The sequence below is a fragment of the Protopterus annectens genome, chromosome 2.part1 (assembly GCF_019279795.1).
Source record: "Protopterus annectens isolate FY-2018-M chromosome 2.part1, PAN1.0, whole genome shotgun sequence".
Taxonomy (NCBI): domain Eukaryota; kingdom Metazoa; phylum Chordata; order Ceratodontiformes; family Protopteridae; genus Protopterus; species Protopterus annectens.
The window spans coordinates 957,682,868-957,707,416 of record NC_056729.1 but is presented as its reverse complement, the minus strand read 5'-3'; positions in this window follow the sequence as shown (position 1 = coordinate 957,707,416).

Here is a 24,549-nt window from a genome sequence, read left to right as displayed (position 1 = left end):
ATGGATGAAATGCAGGGAATATATCATCTAGTTAACTGGGGAGGGGGCAGAGAGCTGGTAGTGAGGTTCAGTAGGTAAAAATGGGCTTACATACCTTGTTAGCCACTATTTGATTCTCTTGGACTTTGTCATGTGAGATTTCACCATTGGTGGGTGGTGTGGTAGTCCCTGGGTCTGTGGAGTGGTGCAATGGGCTTCCTAGGTAGAACCTCTGGAGTCTTCATTGGTAGTAGTGACAGGCTGCCACATCTTCTTTATGGCTGTGTTGGGTCTCTGGTTGTCAACTGAAGTTGTGAAGGTCTTTTCACGGGCTTAGAATAGGTAGGATAATGGTTACCTGCTGCACATGTGCAGTGTGGCATTAGCCTTTAGAAAGGGGGTAGGGAGAATATGTGATGGGTGGTTGGTTTGAAAGGGAAGCAACCTTCTGGCTGTCAACTTTGGGAGAACATCCACATTTGTCTCATAAATTTGGTCTGTTCATGTTACAGTGTGGTTTCTGGGAATTGGTGGCAAGTAGTAGGGACTGCATTTGAACAAGGAAGTATAGTTGGTTAAACACTGGGAGGAGGTTATTGGGAGCAGGCAGGTGGGTGGTCTGGGGAGGACATCCACATTTGTCTCATAAATTTGGACTGTTCCTCTTACAGTGTGGTTTCTGGGAATTGGTGGCAAGCAGTAGGGACTGCATTTGAACAGGGAAGTATAGTTGGTTAAACACTGGGAGGAGGTTATTGGGAGCAGGCAGGTGGGTGGTCTGGGGAGGACATCCACATTTGTCTCATAAATTTGGTCTGTTCCTCTTACAGTGTGGTTTCTGGGAATTGGTGGCAAGCAGTAGGGATTGTATTTGAACAGGGAAGTATAGTTGGTTAAACACTGGGAGGAGGTTATTGGGAGCAGGCAGTTGGGTGATCTGCGAGCATACCTCTCAACTGTCCCTAATTTTGATGCAGATTGATTTTGATGCAAATTTTAGAGCAGACACTCTTAATGCTTACTAAAATTGGTGGCTTTGGGAGGAAAGTTAGTGCATTATATTCAATAAATATGTGGTCGGAAGAACTATTATCTTTGTGAAATGCATATTGGCTATATTTAAGAATGATTGATTTCTTTTACTTCATGAAATGTTAGCTACCTTTTTTTATTCAGCCCAATGGCTTCAGTTAATAGTACTAATATTTTAGAATGTCCCAGATCATCCCTCATTTTAATTGGTTTGTACCTGTTGCTGTTGAAATTTGTCCCTGATTGGTGGAGAGCTATGTCTGAAATTGAGACATCCTCTCTGCAAGGTTCAGATTTTGATTCATAATTTGGTCTGTTTCTCAGAAGTCATGTGTTTTGCCTACTGTATGGTGGCAAAGGACTTTTTATTCTAGCAGTTTTTTAGGTCTGAGGGGATTAGGATGCATTGTAGAGTAATGTCACTAACATGAGGAATGATACAATGCACTGTACAGCAGATGCATGTAAAGATCAGTTGTGTGTCTTTCCCTTGGAGTCTTAATGAGTCTTAATGAGTCTCTCCTTTGTTACAGATGGCAAATATGTAGAGTTTATGGCTGAGGTGGGAGGCCTTTGAAGGCCAGGCAGAGAAGCTGTCCCATGAGGTGCCTAATGCTGAGTCTGGGATGGCAGCTAACAAGGGCAAATCCAGTCATAAGAGATTATGCCTGGTGGCAAAAATGAGAGCAGTGGCTCATGAGAAGCAGTCATGGCAGTTGAGAGATGTGGTCACAGTGGATCTTCCAGGTGCAGGAGTGGCTCAGGATGGCGCATCAGGTAATGCTATGCTGTTGGGAGTCCCGTTAGTCAGGGCAGGTTTGGTGTTTGTTGGGCTTGATTGTGGGATAGCTGTTGACAAGGTGTGTCATGGGTTACATGATTTTGGATGGTCTACTGGGGATACACAGAGGTATCATGAGCAGGGACAGGGTGAAACAGTCAGTGGAAAAGATAGCGTAGGGATGTCTGGGGTAAACTTGGGGGGGTCATCCGTAAGTGAATGGGTTAATTTTCTGAAGTTGGTTTGGATTTTGACATAAGGCCAAGGGATTGGTTAGCTGCACAGGCTTTGGGGCAAGGGACGGGGACAGTTTTTCTGACCCCTCACATTCCACTTTCACTTAAGCAGAAGATTTGGAGGGGGAGTATGTTGCTGTCTTTGAGTTAACTGATGCAGCAGTGGGTGGATATGCAGAGGGCAATGCATTACTTGGATGATTTCTTGATAGTAATTGAGGGGTTTGTGGGAGTGTTTGAAGGTTTGCAAGAGCTTTTGGGGATGTTTGATGAGTTGTGGTCCATTGACTAGGCAGAAGTTGGAAGGCCCAGCTAAGACATTGGATTTCTTGGATTTATTGGTGGATGCAGAACACAGGTTGTTTTTCTTGTTGTGTGATAAGATAGCTCGATTGAAGGAGAAGATTGGGTGGGTGGTGATGAAGGATAAGGTGCAGATTATGGAGTTTATGGAGCTTTTAGGGCTTCTGAATTTGCATCTCTGGAAGTTCATCCAGGGCATAATTTTTGTAGGTCAATGGCCTTTTTGTTAAAAGGAGGAAAGAGTAAACATCATTGGGTCAGAATTAACAAATTGGTAAGGGCTGATTTGTCGCTTTGGTTGTCATTTTTGGAGGTTTAATGGTGTATCATTTTGGCAGATGGATTGTGCTGGTCAAGAGGAACTGCAGTTGTTTATGGATGCAGCTGGGGGTACTGGAATTGATGCATTTTAGAGGGGAATGGTTTACAGCTTGTTGTTCAGTGGTTTGGAAGATTTTGCATTTGCCTGAGGATGAAGGGGTTTGTTCAGAGGAACTATTATTGCGATACTTGGCTCGGGACTGAGGGCAGGCTAAGGCAGTGTAATCAGTTAAGTTGGACTTGGCAGTGATTAGTATATTTGCGCAGGTGGCTGGGCTGCATGATTTTACAAAGTCCTGGATGGTGGGGGCACATGTTAAGAGGATGGGATAGAGTGGATAGAGTGAATATGGATAGGCACTGGGCATTGAAAAGACAGGTTTTGAAAGTTTTATTGAAGGGTTTGCTTTAGTGGTAGGTGAGTCAGTGGATTCTCTTTTGTGGGTTATTTTGTGTTTATGGATGTATTTTGGGATATTTCAGGTCTAAGAAATGTTAGGATTATTAATTTGGAGAGATGTTATGGTTTTTCCAGGGTCAGTGCACATTTGGTAACATAGATCTAAAATGGATCAGTTAGTAAAGGACCTACAGATATTCTTAGGCAAGATAAGGGTGAGGGGCTTTGTCTGGTGTGTTGGGCTTCAGAATTGATGTGGACTCGTAGGGAGCCATCAAAAATTGATTTTTCGTTTGTGAGGGGGTAAGGTGGTAATGGGCAATCAGTTTGTACATTTTATAAGATTGGCGCTGCAATGTATGGGTTTGCCAGGTGAGAGGTTCTCCACTCATTCTTTTCATATTGGTAGGGCTTCAGATTTGGCAAGGGAATGCAGATCCATTGCTGTCAAACAGAAAGTGGGAAGGTGGTCTTCCAGTGCCTTTTTATCTTATATTAGATCATGGATTCAACTGATAATGAATATGCTTTTTTTTGTCTTTCAGGAAAGGAGATTGTCACCTTAGGCCTTTCATATATCCACTGGGTGGAGAAGAGGGCAGCAGTTAGGATGGATGGACAGGACTTGGGTTTGCATCAATTGAGGTGAACAGTTAGGTGGCATGGGATTAGAGGTCTTAGGTGGACTCAGTTTATGTATGAAATCAAAGTGACACAGGTGAGGATGGGAGTTTCCTCAAATATTAGTGATACATTTGGCTGGTAATGATTTAGGAATAATACCTAAGAAGCAGTTGATGGCTAGGATAAAGGAGAATCTAGTTATGTTGCAGATGTTATATCCAGGTACATGCATTGTTTGGTCAGAGATAGTACCATGTTTGTGTTGGAGGCATGCTGCTAGTTTTAAGGCTTTGGAGCATGCAGAGAGTTTTATTAAGTACAGGCTGGCATGCAGTTGGCTATTTTGGGTATCTATAAGATAGACCATAAGGATTTTGATGACAGGGACCCAGTTTGGTTTTGATCCAATGGGGTGCACTTGAATGTTTTTGGCTTAGATTTGTTTAATGTACATTTAAGTTTATTTTTAGAAGGTTTAGTGAAATTTCTTTTGTAGGTGAGGGGGAACAGGCAGTAGGCAAGCTGATGGGGAGGGGGGTGGAGGAGCAGGATTGTCCTGCTTCTTTTCCCCTCTTCATGTTGGAAGTTGATGCATTGCATTTTGGGGATGAAAGTGAGCAACACGATGCTGCTTGATTGATGAGAATAAGTGAGCAGAGGTATGGACTCTGCTTATTTGTGCAGAGTAAGCAGGTTACGCTGCCCTGATGTATGTGTTTGTGGTTACAAGGTTATTTTTGTTGTAATTCATATTCAAAATGATGTAATAAAGTTATGTTTGGAATTAATAAAAGTTGTCAACTGTCATTTAGTTCCTCACTGACAATACCAGACTAGACATATCCAGAGTCCTCTCTACACTCCTATATGCTTTCCCCCCTCTTTACCAACTTAAAAAAAAAATCAGACTTAACCAAATTGGAAACTTGCTACAACAAAATAGCCCATTTTGCAGTCAAGCTTTCCCACCAAACCCACCATTCTATTGCTCTACATAAATTAAATTGGCTCGAGCTACCTAACCTTCTTCGTCTCTACCAACTTAAATTCACACACAATATCATCTTCCATTTTGACAGTTGTCCATCCCTCGAGGAACTTGTTTTTCCCTACTCATGCCTATGAAGTCTATGATCTGCAGACAGAAATTTTCTCACAGTAAACAAAGCTAACAACACTCACGGTGAAGCCCTATTCTCAAATTAGTTAGCCATATTATGGAACTCTGTACCCCACACCCTCCAAAACACATCTGACTCTACCAGTTTTAAACAACTACTCTTTGAACATCTATCCAAAAACTGGCATTGCTCCTGTGCCAGACCTGACTGACAAGATATATATAACTCTCTCAATACACTGTTCACCCCTTATCTCATTTTCTTCCTCTCCTTACTGTTTATTACTACTCAAAAATAAATATATATAAAGGAAATCTCACTTGGTCATAACTATTATTTAATATGTACACGGTACTAACTTTATTTTTTTCTCACAGTAATCTTCACTGAAATGCTTGTGTTTTTCTTTTTGAACCTGTATCTACTAGAAAACTGTATTGACTACTTATTTGTATAGACTAATTAGAAGATATGCATTCCGCATTTTACTTATGTATACAATTGTACTATCTAATCACTGTATATTTCTTGTATTTCTGTGGTGCTTTTCTACCTGGGCTTTTGCTGAAAATGGGCTTCTGGCCCACTCTGAATTTCCTGGTAAATAAATAAATAAATAATTTGGTGTCAAGTGTATTATTCAAGGAGACCAGGACAAATGAAGTTTGGGAACAAACCATATCATCCAGGGACATCTTCGTTAAGTGTTAGAGAGAGTTAAATGGGAGTGGGGAGTGGGAGCTTGTTGGGGAGGGGTTGCTAAAATTATGGAATAGAGATAGACTTTAGTGGAAGTGAGGTACATGTAGGGTGGGACTTAGGTGTTTTATAGGAATGTAACTGGGAAGAGGAATCATATTTGGATGTAAACTTGCTATCCACCTTCCCTTCCCTTTTTTCTTTTGTTTATTTTGTTTGGTATGATTATGGAAGTGGGTATTGGGTGTTGAAGAGGGACAGGCTTGCCCCTCTTCTCTTCTCCTCTTGGTGTTGGATGTTGATGGAATGAGTTTTGGGGATACAAGTGAGAAGTAGGACACTGCTTGAATGATGAGAATAAGTGGGCAGAAGTATGGACTGTGATTATTCGGGCAGGGTGATTGGGGTACTGTCTCTTGTCTGGTCAAAATAAAACAGACGAACATCCATGGGTTCTGTTCGAGCAGCTTTATTACATACAAACATATCAGAAATGAGGCTTTATAACTTAAACTTAAATAAAGTTATAAACAGACTGACTACCACACTCATACATGTTAACACTGGCTGTTCTCTCAAAATGGCACTGCTGCCTTCACGTGCTCAGTATTTATATGCACATGCTCACATATGGAAATGCTTCTTAAAGGTACGTACACACGCTCTGATCTGCATCCTCCCTCTTTGAGAAATAGTCCTTATATGAAATGACAGTATTCAATGACATTCAATTTACAGAAATGATCTTTTGACATGCAGTTATGCAGAACTAGTTATCTGACATGCAATCATACAAAATTAGACACATATAAAACAATTATGTCCGAGTTACTATGTATTTTACACTAGGTCTGTAAATACGACCTGACTGTGTAACATAACAGTCAGAATTGGATCTAGCAATGGGGACTGTCTTCAAGGAATGTTTAACTTTGGGGACATCTGGGACATCATCAGGAATGGGAATGGATACTGCGACACATTCTTCGGTATGAGCATTGTCAGTGTTGCTCTGAGATCTAGAGCCTGCATCACAGGTATGATGCTGCGTTATCATTTCTGATACAGGAAGATGTCTGCAGTTTCTTCTGTACTCTGTGTCCTCAGATTCCACTAAATAAGATCTCGGCTCTGTAGATATACCTCTCACTTGATCAATTTGATCAAAGCTTTTCTTGGTTTGGATCCTCACTGTCTCTCCTTCTTTTAACTGAAGAAGAAATATGTTCATTTTATCATAGCTGGACTTCTGAGAAGAACACTTTTTAAAAAGCTGGGCTTTGATTGCGCTGTTGTTTTTAGCATTAAGCACCGACAAACTAGAACTGGTAGGCAAGGTTATTCTTGTTTGCCTAGATAGAAATCTCTGAGCAGGTGAGCCTAGTAGATTGTCACGGAGTATATTTCTGCGATTAAGTAAATTCAAGAAGAAATCAGTATTGTCACACCTTGACCTCTCCAGTAATTGCTTTGCACATTGTACTGCATGTTCAGCAAGGCCGTTTGACTGAGGATATCCAGGACTACTAATAAAATGGGTAAAGTCTCACTCTTCAGCAAATCTCTGAAACAATTGATTAGTAAAGTGAAAACCATTGTCAGAAATAACTTTGTATGGACTATCGTGGACTGAGAAATGATGTTTCTTCTTAGTAATAACAGCACTGGATGTTAAGTTAAGTAGCAAATCTATCTCAAACCAGTTTGAATAAGAGTCTACCAACACTAAGTAATGTTGACTGTTCCACTCAAATATATCAGTTGCTACTGTTGACCAAGGCAGTTCAGGAATTTGGCTTAGATGAAGTGGCTCTTTTTTCAAATTTGGCTTAGTACTTTTGCACACTGAACAAGAAGAAAGTACTTTATCAATGTATTTTACTAGAGAAGGCCAAAATACCAGTCCTCTTGCCCTTCGTCTGGTAGAATTGGAACCTGGGGAGGCCACAATGTAAAATATGTATGTATGTATTCACATTGTAAGGAAGTAGGAACGATAACTTTGGGATTTCTGAAAATGATACCATCTTCCATCAACATCTCATCTCTGTATGGAAAGTAGGGTTGGACTTCTGGTGGTACACAGGATTGCTTTGATGGCCATCCAACACTGATGAAGTGGTTGAGCTTTTGCAAAATTGGATTAGTCTTTGTATGATTTCTCAGCTCATCAAGCCTCATGGTAGAAAAATTATGCACTTCCATGACAACAAAGACAAAATTCTCTGCATCAGGCTGTTCCATGGTATTTCTAGGTGATCTGGATAAGGTGTCAGCCAGATAAAGAAGTTTACCTTTTGTATAGACCACTATCAAATTGTACTTTTGCAATTTGAGCATCATTCTTTGTAGTCTTGCTGGAGCAGAATGCATAGGCTTCTTTAAAATAGTAACTAGAAGTTGATGGTCAGTTTCTATTTGGATTGCTCAGCCATAAATATAATCATGGAACTTCCAACATGCGAACACAATTGCCAAAAGTTCATTCTCAATTTGAGCATACTGCATCTCAGTTTGGGTAAGAGTTCTAAATGCGTAGGCAACAGGTCTTTCATCTTGAAGAATAACTGTGACAAGACTGAACTTTGAAGCATCACAGGAAAGAACTACTGGTTTGTGGATATCATAGTATCTTAATGTAGACGGGATAGTGATTTGCTGTTTGAGGTTATCAAATGCTTTCTTGTGTCATTCTAACCATGACCATGCAACATTTTTGAGTGTCAGCTCTCTTAAAGGTGTTGATATCTTACTAAAGTCAGGGATAAATTTGCCCAAATAGTTAACCATACCAAGAAAATGCTGTAGAGCTTGGACATTGTCTGGCGCTGGCATCTCAAGAATGGCTGCTTGCTTAGAAGGATCTGGTCGTAAGCCTGTACTGGTAAATACGTGATCTACATAAGTAACGTCTGGTAGTCTGAATTTGCACTTCAGAGGATTGAGCTTTAAATTCACTTAATGTGCACTGTCAAGAACTTTCATGAGGTTTCTGTCATGCTCTGCTTCAGCATTTCCTCCAACCAGTAAATCATCAACTATTATTGCACATGAGTAGGCTGAAAAAATTTGCTGCATTGCACGCTTAAAGACTTCACTGTCAGAATTTATTCCAAAAGGCATCCTGAGGAATCTGTATCTACCAAATGGGTTACTGAATGTAGTCAGTAGTGAAGATTTGTGATCAAGCATCACCTGCCAAAATGAACTCTTTGCATCTAAGACAGAAAAACAGTGGCATTTGGCATGAGGGTTGCAATTTCCTTGACTATATGCATAAGAGGATGAGGTCTTTTTAATGCCTTGTTCAAGTCTTTTGGGTCATTGCATATTTCTGATCTAATCTGAAATTTTCTTATGAGCAGCTACCATGGAAGTCACCCACTCAGTTGTTTCTGTGACTGGACAAATCACACCTTGCTGCACCATTTTGTCTAACTGGACTTTGACTTTTCCTGGATAGCTATTGGAAGTCTTCTTGCTGGTCAGTCAACTGGACAGACCCCTGAGTCTAACTTCATGGAGTTAACAACTGGAAGTTTGCCTAGCTTGTCGTTGAAAACATCAGCAGTACTCTGAGAAAAATGTATCATTGGAGCTGGAACTAGGACATGTGCTTATATGATGAACTTCTTTAGTAAAGGAAAGCAAGTCCAATCTCAAACTGTCTCTGAGACACAATAATGGTTGCATGGGTCTTCAGACTACATAAAATTGCAAGCTGTAACTATTCCCAGCTGAATAGCATGAAAGCACTACTAAGCCTTTGGTCTGAATCTATTCATTTTTATAAGCAACATGCTTCACACAATCGACCAAATTAAGTTCCTCATCAGCCCTCACTTTAGCAAATGTTTCTGTTGACATCACACTACACTTTGAACCAGTGTCTACTGTGGTTTACCATTGATCTGGACAGTACAAATTACTTCATTCTTTGCCAATAAATCTACTGCATTAACCTTTTTACTGACCACTGATACACCATATACATAAAAAGTAGGGTTGCAGCTCTCCATACGCTCAACTTGCTTTTTTGAGTGACCCTTCTTAATAACTGAATGAGGCTTGCTTAATTTACAAACGTTTTGAAAATGGTTCCATTTTCTACACTTGTGGCATTGCTGACCAAATTCTAATCACTTCTCTCTTTTAGACTCATTGTTGACATCACAAGTGCAGCAATTAACAATAAGGCTTGACTTGGGTATTGCTGACTCACTCATATACTGTACCGAACATGCCCTTTTTACTGAGCTAGTCTTGGAACTTGCTAGAAAGCTACAGGTTCTTCCTGCCACACCTACAGGGGTTGCTGCTGCCATGTTCTTAGGTCTGTTTCTGCGTGCCACAAGTTGCATGCTGTCTATGTTTGCCCTAGCGGCTGCTGAAACCATGCTGTTATCACTTGAAAGCATAATTGTGTGCCTTTCTGTGAGATCATGGATTTCACAAATCTCTGTGGATTTGCTTGATGTTAAATCACTGTCTCACCAAATCTGCATGTTTTAGTTTTGTAATTGAAGTCAATGATATAAGCTGCAAAAGTTTCACCTGGCTTTTGGTCTCTTGTATAAAATAAGTGCTTCTCTAATGTAACATTTGTCTGAGGTTGCACATTTCTCTAAATTTTAAAATAAGTGCCTCTTTAATAATGTGACATTTGTCTGGGGGTTGCATATTTCTCTAAATTTACACTTTAAGCACTCCCTTGATTCAGCCAGTATCACAATATGATGGTTTGCCCCTTCTCCTGCATATATTTCTGATGCATACAGAAATGAACACTCTCTTTCAATGGCTTCTGACCCAGCTAAGTTAAGCAAAATGAATGCCCTTGCATGTGCATCTTTGACAGAAAAAGCTGCTTGTGTGAAAATCTCATATTCCTGCTTGAATACTCTCCAATTCTCTGCTATATTATGATCAAACACAAGCGGACTTAGTCTGGGAAATGCCTCTGCCATATCAACACATAGTAGGGAAGGTGGTTGAAATCATGTATGAACATACACACATAAATATATATACCAGAACTGGTATATCAACACACAGTAGTGAAGGTGCTTGAATCATGGAAAAGCATACATACATAAATATATATATGCCAGAACTCTATGTCAGTACTTGTAATTATGCCCTGTAGCACAATACACTCTTTGAAATAACTACAATTTGCCAATAAGTTTCCGTAGCACAAGAACACTCTGAAACCACTGTACTTTAGTTTGAAATCACTGTACTTTGTGAATAAACTATACACAATAGAAAAAGCTCAGAGTAAGAAACACTTCAAGATGAACGCACTTTGCAAATAAATTGTACACAATACAAGAATCTTTCAAAATGGCTGTGCTCTTGCGAAATAATGCTTCACAATGTAAGAAACACTCTGAAATGGTGGCTTTCTGCGTATAAATATACACAGCACAAGAAACTTTTTGAAATGGCTGTACCTTGACTGCACTTTGCAATATAACTGTACTTTGCACCCAGGAAACTCTTTGAAATAATCTCACCATAATAAAGCACACACTCTGCAAATAATTTGCACACTCTTGAGATACTTTGAACAACTCTAGTTATTCATTGAATTTGGGAATGGCTTCTGTCAATGCGAAATAGTAGCTTGTGCCCAAACACAGTCTTTTACTAAAAAACATGCAGTCACCTTGCTCTTTAAGCTTAATTTTGCCTTTTTATTGTACTCGTTATGCCCTTTTAATTTCTTTTCATGCTGTTTATACTTTTCTTGTGCCTGTTTTATGCTAAACATGTGCATTATGCAAACCAAAGGTAATTTTGAGCACCATATGAATAGTTTTGCTAGTTTTCTCAAATATCATGGTTTCAAATATTTTGTTTAATTAATAATGTGGTTTGTGCCTTTTGTTTGCTTAATAATATGTTTTTGTGCTACTCATTTGATTAATAATGTGTTGTGTGCCTTATAAATGCTCCATTTCATGTTCTTTGCCCAATAAATCATTTGTGTAGCTTTCTTTACCTTCAGCTCATTTCTGGCCCTTTTTTTCTTTGTCTGTGCTCCATTTCACTCAACCTGCTTAGTCTGTCTTCACCCTCAACTCTGCACCTCCTGGCTCATAGACGTAGCTCTCTTAATCCTGGTTCTGACACCATGTCGCTCGTCTGGTCGGGATAAAACAGACGGACATTCATGTGTTTTGTTCAAACATCTTTATTACTCAGAAACACATCAGAAATTAGGCTTTGCAACAAACTTAAATAAAGTTATAAACAGACTGACTACCACACTCAATCATGTTAACAGGCTGTTCTCTCAAAATGGCACTGCTGCCTGAATGTGCTCTGTATTTATATGCACACGCTACATCTGGAAATGCTTCTTAAAGGTATATACACATGCTCTGATCTACAGGTACACTACCCTGATGTATGTTATAAGGATTTTACATGTTGTGGTTACAAGGTTATTTGTGTTACAATTAATATTTGAAATGATATAATAAAGTTATGTTTGGAATTAATAAAGGTCGTCAACTGTCATTTGGTGTCATGTGTATGACTGAAGGGGACCGGGGCAAACATAAATGGCAAACAAAGATTCACTTAGAATGTTTAAATATTGATGGTGCACAAAATGCCATCTAAAATGCAGGAACATTAGTTGCATATGAAGTGCTACTCAAACTATTTATATTTACATAAACAGATGGATAGATAGATAGATAGATAGATAGATAGATAGATAGATAGATAGATAGATAGATAGATAGATAGATAGATAGATAGATAGATAGATAGATAGATAGATAGATAGAGGGAGAGAGAGAGATAGCTAGATAGATTGTTAGATGGATAAATAAATATAGAAAAGCAGCAAAATGGTAGCACATTATAAATGAGTTTTTATCTCAAGAAACGTATAGGTGAACACAGATGATCCTGCAGGTGACACCCAGATTATATATGGCATGTGTAGTAATTGAAGATCCATTTAGAAAGAAAGTGTGCTGATGTCATTAAAACAGCAATCCAAGTCTGAGAGTAAAGGTCGCAGGTTAAATACCAGGTGGAATACAAAGGTAGCACTGCATGTAATGTGCTAATCAGAATATGTGGGCATTCCTTGCAGAAATATGTCAGAATATATGAATTTCAGGAACAACTGAACTTTTATCTAATATATAGCAGTATGACTGAAAAGTGATATGTTGTTTATAATGCATAAATGTGATTTCAGAAGGCCTATCCGCAAAAACATGAAAACGGTGTTGTTTGGTGAAATTGGGCAAGGAAAATATCAGTATTAATGGTTAGAACCTGGAATTTATGAATGTGGATGCAATGTGTAGAGGTACACAAACGATCTAATAGCAGATGGTGTCCTATTTGCTAAATGCAAATAGAGGTGAACACGTGATGGATACAGTGCCCCCAAAATATACATACAGAGTCACCCTGAAGGCAAATGGAGGCCGAGAGAATGATATATAACAGTACCAAGAATATACAGTATGAATGTTACAGACAGATTATTGGCTTTCATAGTTTTTGAGTTTGTGCAATGAATGAAACTGTACAGGAAAGCATTGTACTGCCGAGAAAATCTGAGCACTAATGAAAGGTGTGCTATTCAGAATATGTGAGTATAGCTAGTATGGATATTTTCACATGGTATTTATGAATCACCTGAATTTTCAAAAACTGCCAATCAAATATGTAAACCTATATGAAAAGTAAATGTATTTTTTCTTTTGCTCATGTTTTTTTTCTGACATCGGCTTCACTCTTTTCAAGTTGAAAGGGTACCAGAGCTTGTCTCTGCAATTATTGGACACCAGACACATAATCAATCTTGGATGGAGCAGCAGTCCATTGAATGCTGCAAACACACATGTCCTCACACCCACATACATACATCCACAGACATAAACACAAACACACTGTCTCATTTAGACCTATATATGTCTGTGGATGATAGGGAAGCCAGACATCCTGGAGAAAAACTGTGGAAACAGCGAGATGATGTCTATTCTGTTCAGAAGGTGCCTCAGCCTTAATCCATACTGGAGATTCTAGGACTGTGCAACAGCAATGCTAACTGCAGCACCACTGTGAAAACTTAAGTCAGGCTTGAAGCTGAATTTACTCAGTATTAGTAGACATGATGGGTAAGGAACTGCCAAACAGAATGTACAAGTGTTGTAAGAGGGTAAAATGCCATCAGAATATACCAGCAAAAGCAGAAGTGAAGTCATCTTAAAATAGCTGAGCATCACTAACCAGAATCTGTGAGCGTTACATACTGATGAAGTGCTTTGAATGAATGAGTAATGAGTATTTTTTTTTGATAACTGGATAAGACCAGTGGATGCAAGCATTTCTTCTTTATGGGGAGGGTGGACTAATGGTCAGGGTGTTTGACTTACAAATGGTTAACCTGGGAGCACTGGTTAAATGACCTGTTTAGAGTCACCCAAAAGACAAATGGAAGCTGAGGGAATCGAACTGTCAACTACAGAAGTTTCACAAAGAACACATGAATATCTCTGGCAGTGCAATGGCATTCAGAGAGCTATATGCTACTTGTGCACAGTGTAAGCATGAACAAGTATTTCTGTTTAATAATGTGATACAAAGAATATATGATATGGGTAGCAGATAAAATGGCTTTGCTGCCAGATTACACTAACAACTCAAACTGCAATCAGAATTTATGGGCAGCTTTAGCAGCATGTCCAAGACAGACTACAGCAGCAATGTTGGCAGACAAAGTGTTACCCCAAACATGCAAGCTTTTTAGCATATAAACTTGTATATTGTATTATATGCATGATACATCAACACTGACAATGAATGAGTAGAGATGACAGATGGAATAGCAGAGAACATTATCAAGCATGGGTGGTATGTGAAGTGTTAAAGTGATCCACACATGTGAGGTGAAATACCATCCAAAATATATAAAGGGAGCAAAGTATATTGTTACCACTCTGAATATATAATTGTATGAGGATACTCAGTTTTACTTATACATTTCCCAGGAGCCAGGCCATTCCCTGATAATATTTATAGAAAGTCTGGATGTTGTACATTAACAGTTGAGAAATGTTGTTTTCTGGTCAACTAATGCAAGACCATGGAAATTGTCACGTATGCCAGCTTGCAATGTCAGATTGATCTATATCTTATCTCTGGAGTAATAGACTAAAGTCTGTGGCCCATATGCACAGCTTTGGTATTGTGCACGCTGACAAACATCTTGATAACAATGAGTTTTTGTGCAGTCCTTGAATCTAAATGGCATCATCTTCAAATGATACAGTTTGTTAGGTGTTCATATAAACCCATGATTATTTATTTATTTATTTAGTTATTTATTCATTTACATTAGTTTACCAGGAAAGTCTGACTGGTCCAGAAGCCCATTTTCAGTGGAAGCCCAGGGGAGAATCGAACAGGACAACATCTTACTGGGAGGCAACAATGCTACTGCAGCACCACCAAGTAATAGTTATGAATAAATGAGATTTCCATTTTATATATATATATATATATATATATATATATATATATATATGTATATATTTTTTTTTTTTTAATTTTTTTTGAGCAGTAATAACACTGAGGAGAGGAAGAAAATGAGGTAAGGCGTGGACAGTGTGTTGACAGAGTTATAGATATTTTCTCAGCCAGGTTTGGTGCAGGAGCAATGCCAGTTTTGGGATAGATGTTCAAATAGTAGGTTTTTGAAACTGGTAGATTCAGGTGTGTTTTGGAGGTTGTGGGGTAGACAGCATACCTCTCAACTGTACCACATTCCTCAGTAAATGCTGGTTTTGAGGTCCAAATATTCGGGTGACATGAATTCCAGAGTGACCCCTTTAATTTCCGAATTTTCCATTTTTTTTATTTTCACATTATGGCTCAGCATCTGAATTCTGACTTCATCACGTGCAGGGCACAATGAGCTAAGCCATTCATTACTGCTTAATTTTATCACTCCTGTGGTCAGGTAGTGTGCACCAGCTCCTCCAGGCAAGGGCAGTCCAGGCTGTTTGCAGTTTCATTATGTACTTAAGAGAATGGGCTGAATGTTGCTTCAGTTTTCTTCTGTTTCATGGGCTGAATCTTCTGTTTCATGAGGTGAGCATTATGTTTCGTTCTCCTGCATTGATTGATTTAAGCGGTTGCATTGATTTACATGGAGAGAGACATGTGTGCTGATACATGAGACTGCCAGTCTGAACTTGCTGTATATATGTTTCATTCTTCAACATAGACAGGTGTGTGTGTGTGTGTGTGTGTGTGTGTGTGTGTGTGTGTGTGTGTGTGTGTGTGTGTGTGTGTGTAAATGCCCCAATTAGGTATGACTGGTGGTTAGGGTTACCCAGACTCAAGCCCCATACATTAAGTACAAGGAGCAAGAGCCTAAAGTCTTTACTCATACCACCACTTGTGATTCAAGGAGTTAAGCCCATAGTTCTCAACTGTCCAAAGTTTCATAGAATGCTTGGCTCATACTTTTGGTCTGTTCCTCTTAAAATTTGTGGTTTTCTGGTAAATCAGTGAGAACTGAATTCACTAAATAATGATGGCCATCTAAGTTTCAGTCTTCCTATCTTCAGGAAACACATGGTAACACAAAACATTTTATTCTAGCAACTTTCTAAGAATATACAAGCAATGTTTAAAATGGATCCCTGGTTTTGGGCCTTTGTCCAGGAAACACATGGTAACACAAAACATTTTAAAATGGATCCCTGATTTTGGGCCTTTGTCCCCTCCCTCTGCAGAGATTGTACATATTTACTGATACTGGTGGATTGTAAATATTTGAGTAGACTTTTATGATGGACTGTTCTGAATTGGGCAGTTTTGTCATTATTGGTTCATGCATTTTGTTTCATTGCTTACTGGGAAAATGTTCAAAACAACAAATTTAAAACAGACTCTAACAAGTGTGCTGTGTTATTCAAGGAATATAATTTACTACAATCAGGAAGGTGTATCAAAGAACACATACATGTTTCATGTCCAAGGGGCCTGTGATTTGAAAAGAGCTCAAAAGGTAATCTTTATCCACCACTGGCCGGATGCATTTTCTTTGAATGTGGGTTTCAATGCTGTTTCAAAGAATGTGAGTTTCAAGGGTAGAGAAGTTTTAATGCTAAGTCTATTTTCATTGTGAGACTGTGTTGCCTTGTTTAGCAGATGTCTATTAGTGTTTGGGCTATAAAATGTAAAATAAAAGTTTTAAATGAAATCCAAATAATCATTTTAGAAGTAAAGCAGTATGCAAATTACAGTGTTTGTGGCAAATGGGGTGAAATAGCCAAGTAATGGGACATTAGAATGGCTGCAGGGGGGAGGGCTGTGTATGTAGGGCAACATTTGACTACGATTTTGTGAGGGGGGTAGGGCAGCAAACTCAAAGACATCCCCAGGTGGCACAAACTACAGCTATGCCACTGATCAGTAGGCCATGGAAAATGACTTTTGGAGGTCCTACCAAACTATAATATTCTTTTGTTAAGATTAGAATATTGCCTACCATTAAACGCCCTACTTTTACCACAAAACTCCCATACTGCAAGTCACTAAAAACAAAATCCTAAGGTTCATCATTGTCTCCCTTCCCTATGAACATCATTGCTACACATTTAAAAAAGAAAAGTGGTTACTGTTTACTATATGGTCTACTCTGGGGCCATATTTTTGTTGTCTGTTCTTCAGTTTGTGTTTGAAAGGTGGTATCTCACAATTCAGTTGGAGCTGGTGGGGTTATATAATTATGTATGCATATTTTATGTTAATCAGTCTACAGATTTGTACCTATTTTTTATGGGACTTTGTCCAGCATTTTGATATTTCCAGGTTGAGAGGTATGGTAGAGAGAGTTTCATAATTTGGCTATTTCATTTGAGAATAGGGCTTTACAGTGAGTGTTGTTGGTTTTGTTTACTGTGAGAAAGTTTCTGTATGCAGATCTTAGGCTTATTTAGGCATGAGTAGGGAACAACAAGTTCTCTGAGGGATGGGCAATTGTCAGGATGGAAGATGATATTGTGTGTGAATTTAAGTTTGTAGAGCTGTTGAAGGTTAGGTAACTCGAGCCAATTTAATTTATGTAGAGCAATACAATGGTGGGTTTGATGAGAAAGGTTGGATGCGAAGCGGGCTATTTTGTTGTAGCAAGTTTCCAATTTGGTTAAGTCTGATCATTTTAATTTAGTAAACACAGGAAAACATATAGGAGGGAGTAGAGAGGAGGAAGATTCTGGATATGACTAGTCTGGTATCGTCAGTGAGGAACGGTTTGCTTCTGTACAGTGAGCCAAGTTTGACATAAGATTTCTTAATTGTGGTGGCTATATACTGGTCAAATCTGAGTTTGTTGTCAATTGTCATGCCAAAGAGTTTGGTATGCCTGACTGGTTGGATGACTGCGTTGTTTGCTGAGAGAATGGTGAAAGGAGGGGTGGTCAGTGATTGTTTGCTACTCGTAAATAGCATTAACTGTGTCTTTTTGGGGTTGAGAATGAGTTGTGATTTACTTAGATATATTTCTATATCATTAAAAGCTTGTTGGGCTACTGTTTGGAGGTCTGGGAAGGTATCTGCTGAGCAGATTAAAGTTGAATCATATGTATACTGGGCTACTTTAGCATGTGTTGTGGATGAGACTAGATCATTAGAGAAGATGGTGAAAAGAAGGGGCCGTAGTATGGATCCTTGGGGTACTCCAACTAAGACAGGCAGAAGTGGTGAGAGTTTGGATTTTCATTGTCCTGCTTGTTGTCTGTTAGAAAGATAGCTTAGGAACCAGGAGAGGGAAATCCTTGATAGGTTTAGTTTGGCAAGAGTATTAAGGTGTTTCTGATGGGAGACACTATCGAATGATTTGACATGTCTGCGAAGATTGTTGCTACTTGCTGGTTTGAATTTCTGAGTTGGTTGACGGTGTTAGAGGAATTAATTAGGGCTGTGGTAGTACTGTGTTTCAGTCTGAAACTGTGTTGGGAGGGAGAGATAAGGTTGTGAGATAGCAGGTATTGTAGTAACTGAGGATGTATCATTTTTCCAGAATTTTAACACAGGGGAAAGATGGCTATGGATCTGTAATTGTTTAATTTTGTTGATATTCCTCCTTTATATAGAGGGGTGATATAAGAAAGTTTCCATAATTGCCGGACTTCTGCTACAGACCTATTTACCAGAATGGAGATAGGCTGAGCTATGGCATCTGCTGAACGTTTGAGGTACTCATAGGAGTTGGTCACCTGCAAAGGAAGAAGGTTTCATTTTTTTTTCAGCATTGTTATTATGGTGTTAGTTGGGACAGGTTTGACATGAAAAGAGTTGTTGAGACAGTCGGGTGGAATTGTTCCCTGTAACTAAGAAGAGGATGGTGTTTATAAAGTAGGTTTTGATTTGTGAGGCTATACTCATGGTTTGGCTATTTTTTGTTGGTTCCGGGGTTGTGGCTTTACCTGGGTGGAGGAGCAAGTTAATTGCCTGCCGGAGCTTTTTGGGATTGTTTTCTTATTTGTTTTGCATAGATGTATAATATGTTTTTTTCATCTAGTTTGAGTTGTTTTTTTTTTTTTGTTTGTTTGATTGTGGAGCTACTGATATGCTAACAGAATTTTATTGTCTTTTGTTTTCTCGTATTGAAACCAGGTTTTGTCCATTAGTTTTTGAAGTCTAATGGTTTCTTTTGAAACCTGGGTAATCTGTTATTTTTAACATGACATGTATGGGTTGGTGCTAAGCTATTTAGAATAGCTAGAAATGTGTCATTGAAGTACATTATGGCCTGTTCAAGTTGGAGGTGATGGAGTGGTGTCCAGTTACATTTATTGAGCATGTCTAAGAATGCTTCGTTGGAGACATTTTTGGCATTTTGCATGACTTTGTAAACTATGGTTCTGGGTGGGTTGAGCGGATGATGGATTAAGTAGGTAGGTCTATGGTCACTTAAATTATTTGGAAGGCATCCGGAGAGATAGTTGTGGGTGGTACTGTTAATAAGTGACCAGTCTAAGATAGATTCCCTTTTGCTATGTTTATCTATTTGAGTGGGAAAATGGATTGTTTGGGAGAAACCATGTAGATTTATGAAGGTGGAGGAGTTATCACCAGTGCAAGTGTTCCAGTCTAAGTTGAAGTCACCTGTGATAATGGGTTCATAGGTGTAGGCTGAGGCTATCCAGGCTATGAGTTCCTCAATGGCAGTGGGAGTATTGTTGGGAGGTATTTAAGTGGCTATTATGGTAATATTTTTCTTTGGATTGATTCTGAGCCATGTTACTAGACTTCAAATGTTATGACAAGGGTATTTGATGGGTAGGTAGTCTATGTTTATATTATCTTTGTAGAGTTTGCAACCCATCCTCCATTCTTCCTGATCCTGTCTAACCTGTGTACACAATAACCTTGTGGGAGTATGTCTTGGTCTGTTATATGGGATTTTACCCAAGTTGTTGTTGCTATATAAATGTCTGGTGAGTGTTGTGCAATGATTGCATGAAAGTCTGTGATTTTGTGAACTAGGCTTCTAAGGTTCATGTTAAGAATGAAGATTTGATTCAAATAACAGATGAAGGCAGTGATATATGATGTAGTTTGCTTTATGATGTTTCCAAATTACCTTTCAGTCCAATTTTTGTTTAATTTGTGGTCACAATGTGTTAGTAATTGAACAGCATGGGCTTTCCTTGTGGTGGCATTAATCCATTCTTGGCTTTTTGTGGTATTTTGGAGTGTAACAGTGGAAACAGAATATTCGACTACAGGGCTATTGAGGTACAGGATGCTGCAGTTTTACATTGGTTTAATGTCTCATCTGAAGGAAGCCACACTCAGCAGCATTCCTCCATATTCTGCAATGCACTGTCATTATTGGAAAGCTTGTTCAACTACCCAGTGTGGGAATAGAACCCACAGCCTTCTGCACTAACAGCTAATCAGTTACCTGATGAGCTATTGACACTGCTAAGACTGTGTAGAGACTGTAAGTTAAAAAAAATAAAATAAAAAAAAAAAAAAACAAGACAAGAAGCCAATGAGGCCCTTGAATACCAAAATGCATGAGTGAACAATCAGGAAAGAAAGCCTTATAGACAGTATACAAAACAGCTGAAATAAAATGATTACAACATGACTAAGTAGTTCTGCCTGTAGCAGTTGTTGCAAACAATTTCTTCATAAAAAGGATGCTTGTGGCATGCTGAATCTTTGTGCCAAGTGTTTCAAAGCCAAAGCGGAGAATTTCTAAATATCAGTCATAATAATGTGTTAAAATGAATTGAGTCATCAGTAATCAAAAAAGAGAAATAACAAAAATGGTAAAAAGGGAGCAAAAGCGGAAATATATAATATTCAGTTCTAATTTATTCTTCAATAAAAACAAAAAGAACGGATGAGCGCGCTTTCGCTTATAGCTTCATCAGATCCATGAATAAATATCATTCACTCAAAGCATTTTATACAAAAATTCAAAATATTGAGTAACCAATCCAACTTCTACATCAATTAATACCTTAAAGGAGCAACATATATTAAAAACTTCAACTAAAGAATTCATATGTATCCTTAGTTTCCTAAGTAAATCAATTCAGGACATATAAATAATTATTAAAAATAAACATATATAAAAAACACAATAAAAATATATATATGTATATAAATATATATAAAAAATAAAAATAAAAAATAATAATAATGAATATGAAATATGTATATATATATATATATATATATATATATATATATATATATGTCCTATTAAAGTTGATGGATAATATGGCATCATAAATATGAAATATATATATATATATATATATATATATATATATATAAATATATATATATATATATATATATATATGTGTGTGTGTGTGTGTGTGTGTGTGTCCTATCAAAATTGATGGATAATATGGCATCATAGCTCAATTACATAATACATAATGCATATAAAGGTAATTTCTGGATGGAAATATTATTCTCTTTATATGTAATTATCTACATGTCCAGATAACCACATGCATATAATTAGGTAATGAACATAACAAATAATTCCCAATATTGCATATGTAAGATGGTTTACATGTACATAATGTAAAAAGTAACAATCTATAAATTATCTATAAAATAAGTGAAATATATACCGAAAATGATGTTGTGTATGCAATATATCTATGGCCACGTCCTTGGAAATATCTAGTGTTATCTGATGTTTCGACGTTTCCTAAGTGAGGGTTTTATAGATGCCCTCTCATTAAGTCCTACTCCTCTATTGGCCCTTAGCATAATAATCCATTTGTTCTCCCTGAACTCAGTATGGTTCCTAATTTCCCCTTCTCATATACATGGTGGAATAACTTCTAGGGCTCTAAAAAGGAATGTACGGCTTCCATCATGTTGCATAATATGCTTGGCTAAAGCATTATGTTCCAAATGTTTCCTAATGTGATATATATGCTCACGTATTCTATCCCTGAAGGGTCTATTGGTTTTTCCAACATAGAAAGAAGAGCATTTCTGACATACAGCCAAATAGACAAGATGAGAAGTCAAACAATCGGCTTTGGCTGAAGTTCTAAACTCTCTGTGTAGGTCAGGATGAAAAATGCTCTTACTATTATCTATATACATACAAAAATTACAATGCCCACATGATTTAGTATATCCATCATCAGAAAACACATGTTTATCCCTAAGATAACAAAGCATCCTTTTAAGGTTCATTTTATTACGATATAAGAAGTGTGGATGCTCGCCTACAATTTCACTTATTTCCCTATCTACCTGTAAAATGGACTAATTCTTAGAAATAATATTATAGCAATAACCCACGCCTGGATGTGGGTAATGCTAAATTTACCCACGGTTGGCGTGGTTTGGTCCCGAGGGCAAAGCCCGAGGGACCAAACAAAGCCAACCGTGGGTAAATTTAGCATTACCCACACCCAGGCGTGGGTTATTGCTATTATATATGACATTATTTAAGAAAAGAAACTGTTACTTTTCTTAAATAATGGCATAGTATAATGCCTGTTTACTGCCCTTCCGCAGATGTCTGGCATCCGGCAGTTCTGATGTACCGCGCCTGCGCAGTACATCAGAGTTGTGCAAAAGCAACGGAGAAAGCAAGATCTCCATTGCTTTTTTATGTCTCGCTATGTTAAATGAGTTTAACATAGCGAGACAGTTTTAAAATAAGCAACGGACATCTCCGTTGCTTATTTTAACTGTCTCGCTATGTTAAACTCATTTAACATAGCGAGACATAAAAGCAACGGAGATCTTGCTTTCTCCGTTGCTTTTTAAACACTGTCTCGCTATGTTAAATGGGTTTAACATGAGACAGCTTTAAAATAAGCAACGGGATCTCCGTTGCTTATTTTAAAGCTGTCTCGCTATGTTAAACCCATTTAACATAGCGAGTCAGTGTTTTAAAAAAATGAGTTATACTAATGGAAAAAAGTCCGGGCGACCGGACCTTTTTCCATTAGTATAACTCGATTTACAACGGGCACGCTGGCCAATCAGCGTGCACGTTTTGGGGGGGGTCATGGTATAATATTCAATTCTGCTCCTATCACTGGTGTAGAAAAAGGGAATTTTTACTATAGGTGTTCTGTGAGGTAGCTCATCTCTATTTGAGTTCAAACTAGGTCCAAAATATGGTGCAGCTACATTTTCACTGAGATTAGCTGCTATTGTTAAATGCTCATCAATCTGCTCTTGCTTATATCCACTGTCCAAAATTTCAGTCTCAGACTATCTAGCTCTTCCAGAAAACCCTCATTAGAGGGATTTAACCTGGAGGCCCTCATCCCCTGGCCTTTGATGATGTTCTTAAATACATAAGGCGGATGCATGCTAGATCTCATTAATAAGCTATTTCGATAGCATGACTTACGATATACACCAGTGTTAAATAATCCATTGGATAACCTTTCTATATACAAATCAAGATAGTCTATTCTGGAGCTGGAGCTCTTCATGGTAAACTTGAGGTACTATGTTAAGTTATTCATTTTTCCAAAGAGGGTGTCCAATTCATCACCCCTCCCTTTCCATAAAATGAAAAGGTCATCGACAAATCGTCAATAGAAGACTACATGTGCCTTAAATTCCTCAACCATAAATAGGGTAGTCTCTTCCCACTGTGCCAAAAGGGCCCCCGTGGCCACACCATCTTGCTGCCTGTAGATTGTGTCACGGAATATGAATAAATTATTTTCTAAGACTAATTCTAAGAAATGTGTTATCAGATCTATCTGTATTAAAGTAAAGTCACTATTTTTCTTTAGATAGTCTGAGATGTATTGAATGCCTATATTATTAGGAATAATGGTAAAGAGTGACTGTATGTCCAACGTAACCAAAATAAATTCATCCATAATAGTAACATCCTTGAGGCATTCATAAAGGTCCACAAGAAAAGTTTTAGTATCTTTCAAGACATGCTTACTCTTATCTAATATAGAGTGTAGATGTTTCTCAACATAGACCGAAAGATGCTCGGTTACCCAACCGCCCCCAGCAACTATGGGTCTCATGGGTGGTTCACATGTATTCTTATGAATTTTAGGAAGGCCTTGAATCTGTGGTATGAGCGGATTCTTAACTATAAAATAATAAAAGACTTCCTTCGTTATCAGGCCAGACTGATAAATGTCTGATATTGTATCTGTAACATATCTGATAATAGAATGTACTTCTTCCTTAGAAATAATTATATAGAATTTATCACTTAATAATTTATTCATAGAAAATACATATTTATCAGAGTCCATAATTACTATTTTGCCTCCCTTGTCAGCAGGTCTGATTATAATCGAAGTTTCTGACTGTAAACCTTTCAAACATTGTCTTTCATTTTTATTCAAATTATCCGCTCCATAATACTTTTTATGTAGGGTCCTATCAACATAATATTTAAATAGTTCTTCCTCTGTCAGCTTTAAATATGCATCTATTAATGGATGATTTTGTGGGACATAACAAATCAAAAAACAGAACTAATATGGGACTGCTGCAGTCAAGCTTGTTTAT